Source organism: Ammospiza nelsoni, chromosome Z, assembly GCF_027579445.1.
Source record: "Ammospiza nelsoni isolate bAmmNel1 chromosome Z, bAmmNel1.pri, whole genome shotgun sequence".
Classification (NCBI taxonomy): domain Eukaryota; kingdom Metazoa; phylum Chordata; class Aves; order Passeriformes; family Passerellidae; genus Ammospiza; species Ammospiza nelsoni.
Window position 1 is genome coordinate 45,718,399 of NC_080669.1, and position 5,156 is coordinate 45,723,554.

Here is a 5,156-nt window from a genome sequence, read left to right on the forward strand (position 1 = left end):
TTGTCTTCCTGTTACAAGTACATAATCTAGCAAGTGTTTTATTGTATGCTTTTTATTTGGATATACTTCTATGCAAAAATGGATTGCAATTAGATAGTATCATTCAAAGAATGAATATATTTTAAACACTAATTCAGAGAAAGGTCCTATATCTTCATGATGTTTGCTCTCTGGACTGTTTCCTTTATTTTTTAAAATTTTGTTTATGACATGAATTTTCATATACTTATAACTATATTTAAAAACTATTCTTCAAGCATGCAACAAAGGAAAGTTTATATTTTTAAATACCAGATAATCAGAATCCCTCTTTCAAGGGAAATTGTGTTTTATGAGGAATCTCTTTTAATTAATATTGAAAAGGAAATATCAGTAGGAACTTCGTTAATTATCACGTATAATTAATTATAAATTAATATAATTAATTTATAATAAAATTATATATCACATATAATTTTGAGGATTTCAGATAAGAATGATGGCAACAATAAGAAGAAATGGTCTGTCAGGTACTTCACATATAGGAGAGGTGACTATTGTCAGGACTTGTGGGGCCATTGGACCCTATTACAGGACTAGGGTTACTAGAAGAAAGTTTTTGAAAGAGCTGGCCAGGAAACTGATGAGAATATCAATCTATCTGACAGAATGCCTTCAACTCACAGACAGGAGACCTTCTATGTTAGGCCTGATTCTGCTTCATGTAACCATAGATGGACTTAGGTGGAGGGGAAAGAGATTCTGGACGAAGCCAGGGAAAGTTTAAAAAATGTGATTAAGATCCAAAATACACTTCTATGACTTTTTATTCTCTTTAGCTATGTTTTTTGTTTTGGTTTTTTTGTTTTTTTTTTTTTTTTTTTTTTTGTGGTTTTGTCTTGGTTTTGTTTTTGTTTCGCCTAAGCGTTTTTGATTTCTTGGGGGAACACTTGCAGAAATAGCTCTCCAAAGGTGAAAGGACCAGGGCGTCTATTAAATATGGCTTTTTGTGAATCAGGGTGATTAAACACTAGAGTGGTCCAAGAATTTTTGAGCTATGTGGCTGGTCTGAGCTGATCAACTACAGAATATACTTAAAACCAACTTTTTTCAAACTCATTTGTGGTTTTTCTTTTTGCCATGACAGCATCTTCAGATATCTCTGAGCAAATTAACCTTGACTGGATAACTATGTACAGTCAATTGACAAGAGCTGGGTGGTCAGAGCTATTTTGTTTTCTTAAAAAATAGGCTTGTAAGATGGTTCTGTAATCTGAAATACAGGAGTTCTAGCTTATGTTTGTCATCAGAAATGGAATAAATGTGAACAAGCTCTGCAATGGAGGGATGTTCCCCATAGTTCTTCAGCTCCAGAGATATACAATTAACTGTCATGGTAGAGTTTCATTCTGCTCGTGTGCAGAAAGATAGGTCTGATTCATGGAAGTCTTATTGTGTGGGAAGAAAAATGCAGTAATCCTCAAGGCTTTCTCTCCCATCTTTCCAAAGAACACATTTCTAAATGGCAGTGTTATCTGGTGCTCAGAGGTGATTTTACTCTGAGGAGATGTACCATGGATTGCCTTGATGAAGAGCTGTGAGATAGGGCAAAAACCGAATAACAAACACACCAAGAAACATATCAATAAGAAAGTTTTGCTGTATTCTTACTGTTATGAGCTGGAAAATTCAGTGCAATTACTTTGCTTTTGTTCTAAATATTATAGACATAAAAAATTACAAGATTTGCCTAGAACCAACAATATCAAGAAAATAAAACTTTGCCTATTCAACTTTTGCCTCTTAATGAAATACATAGGCTTTCATTTTGATTTCGTGTGCTAGCAATAACACCTATAGCAGTACTCTGCAAGTTTCCATATTTGATTTTATAACTCTTCAAAGAATATCAGTGAGATTTTGCTTGAGATAAAATTAACAATAAATTACTTTTCCTTCACTTGAGATAATGATGGAATTTTTCTCACTGAAAATGATAGCTCTGTATGAAGCAATGAAAAAGTCTAGTATTTTTAATATCTTTTAAATCAATATTAGTCCCCTTTTGCATTCTGCATATTCATATAAATTTGAATGAGATATTAATCTGCATATTTTCCTGGAAGGCAATGCTAGCTCTGTCTTGCTCATGTTTTTGTGACTGATCCTGAGTTTTGTAAATTACTTTCCCCTATAATTTTCAAAATGTCAAAATAAACCCCAGCAAAACAGTAATTTTAAAATCTGTTTGACATTTTAAATATGGTCCTAAACTGTAGTTTATAATGACGCTGTCTGTATCGGAGACAAGTCTTGGAGATAAGTTTTTTATGTTGAACTGTAGCTCTAAACAATATCTGCTGGACTTATGACACCAGTTGGCCTCCTAAATGACATCTATTCCTGATGAACTCTTTAACTGCTCTCTGCTTTTGCATACTGGGTGAAAGGAATTGGTGATATATACCCCTGCAGAAAGGATGTGGTACATTTATATTGCACTGAACTGTCTGAAATAGGGAACAGGATGTGTTGCTAAGGATACAAGAAAGAGCAGAACTCTGCAGCCACTGCTGTGCTGGAAAATTACCCTTATCATTGTGAAAGGAAAACAAGAAAAATTAATTTTGCTGCACAGTTTCAGGTTGCCATCCAACTATTCATTGAGAAAGATACTGATTTGGCATTTTTTATATTAAATTCTTTGTGATGACTAACCTTCTAGATAGATAGCCAAAAAGCCAGAAAAGATGCAGAATCAAGTCTGAAAAAACATCATTAAAATATAATTTTGATTACATTGGTATTAATAACTAGAATAAATCTTATAAAAATGGTTTCTGCCCTCAAAAAGTAGCTTTTCCAGTTTTTGCAATTTGGAAAGCTGGAGATTTAGGGTCCAAAAAATTCCAGTAGCCCCATGTTATTTTTCTGGTTCTGCTTTCCAGTAAAAGAAATCAGAAGTTAAATTCTAACTATGAATATGCTTCTCATGACTGCAATTTTTTCTTTTTTCTTTTTTTTTTTAAGAAATGGGCAGTCTGAATCAAATTGGATTCAACATCGATGGAAGAAGAAATGACTGTACAATAACATTTGCAAAATCCAGAAACATGCAGGCAACTAAGTGTGTCCAGTGTTAAAACAGGCATAAAAAAGAGTTTAAATGACTTCCACTTCCTTCAGGTTGATCCTGTGACTGAAAGGGAGACCAGAAACAAACAAAAAATTATGAAATATTCTCATAGTCATAATAACTTAATAGCCCTATCTTTACGTTAGTAAAGGAACAAGCAATCATTGGTTTGTACATTCTGTTCTATCAGATTTAGATTTCCAAGCAGGCCTCATAACTGCTTTACATAAAGTTATTAATTTTGCCATTTGAACTTGAAATATTGATTTATGGCCTCTGCTGTGACTCATACTATAAGATATCTGGTGCTTTTGGTATTTTAATTTATATTCTAGTACCAACACTGCCAAACATCAAGCAAGTGAAACCAAAATAACAGAAATGAGGAATCCTGGATCCTAAGTCCCAAAGGGAAATTGGAGAGGAATATTCCTAGATGATTTCAGTATCACAAATAATTTTCACTAATTTTATCACAGAGAAAGAAGACTTTTCCTTACAACTGGGACAGCCATATTTTCTTCCTGCATATTCTGCTTTTAAATGTCTGCTGCTCTCACACAGGTGATCACACTATTGCCCTTGTTTACCAAACCAGTTGGAAGACCTTGCACTTTACAAGCCCATCACTGTTGTGAATGAAATGTTGTCTTTGCTATTCCTTATGTGTTTCTATTTCCATGATAACTTAGTAGTATTTGTGAGAGAAGGTGAAGACTTTGTCTATTAAGAGCAAGAAAGATAGTGTTTCTCTGGCAAACAGACTTTAAGAAATTGGACTCTGAAGAGTTTTGTTTCCAGTACTGTGCATATAGAAGGGGTCAACTTAGAGATCAACTCTGAATTTTGCTTTTAAATAAATGTTATACCTTTCATGATTCAATATTTTCCAGGAAGTCTGCTAAGTCTGAGGTTAAAAATTCCATTATACACTAGTTTTCTTGTTGCTATACAACTAGTAAAAGTTGAGCTGACTTTTACTAGGTTTGGAAAGGGAATAACTGAGTTTTTAAAAATGTGACTGTGCTGAAATATTCCTTGGGCTTCCAGGATTCCCTTTTATATAAATTCTAGAAGTGTTTCAGGATCTAAGGAAATTGTTATAACCGATTAATGCTATTATTTTGTTTTGAAGTTTGCAAGGCAATCACATAGTTCAAACTGAAAGCCATGAGTATATTAGTTTTGCAAAAGCAATAATTTAAATACTTTTGACTAAGTGTGACTGCCCCTGGCACATGCCAGCATGTTTTATATTTTGAAAGTATAGGGATGCAAGTGAGGGAAGACAATATTCAGAAAGAGACAGAATTAAAAGTTCAGAAAAGTCTGAAGTCTTTTGATCTCAAAGAGATTGTTAATTTTTCTATTGTGTTTTGGTGGGCCGTTTGTTGTTTATACACATTCATATATTGTAATTCTCACTTTTCATTTATTCTTGTATTCTTATTCTTTTCTTATGCATTGGGCCACTTTCAAGGGATCGAAACATTTGATAACAAAATTATACTGATATCCTTTGTTTCTACAGATATAGAAACAATTCATCTTTGTTTCTACAGATATAGAAACAATTCAGATATCTAGAGAAAATCTCAGGAGTTTTTCTGTCTATTTAATGGAGATTGACGGTAACTATTTTTACTTACATGAGTTAATGTAGCAAAATTTTATGTAGCAATTTAGGATTTATTTATTTATTTTATAATTCTGTCTTAACAGATTTTGAAGATGTACAGGTTTGGAACAGAACATTCAGACTGCAAGATGACTCTCTTTTCTCAGCCTCTTTAGAGTGTGTTCACTGGGCTTCTTTTGGTATGTTCACCAAAATTATTGGATTAAAAGAAATGGTTCTGTAACTGCACAGAATATTGGTTAAGGGCACAGAGTTCTGCCGTTTGTTTCAAATCTAGTTTTCTTCACATGGGTTAATGCAATTTTGGAGAAGGTATATTGCCAACATTAAAACCTATCAAATAAAGATCTAAATGGCTGAATATCTCTCTTAGTCTGGCTGTGATTTTGCCCTAGCTCTTTT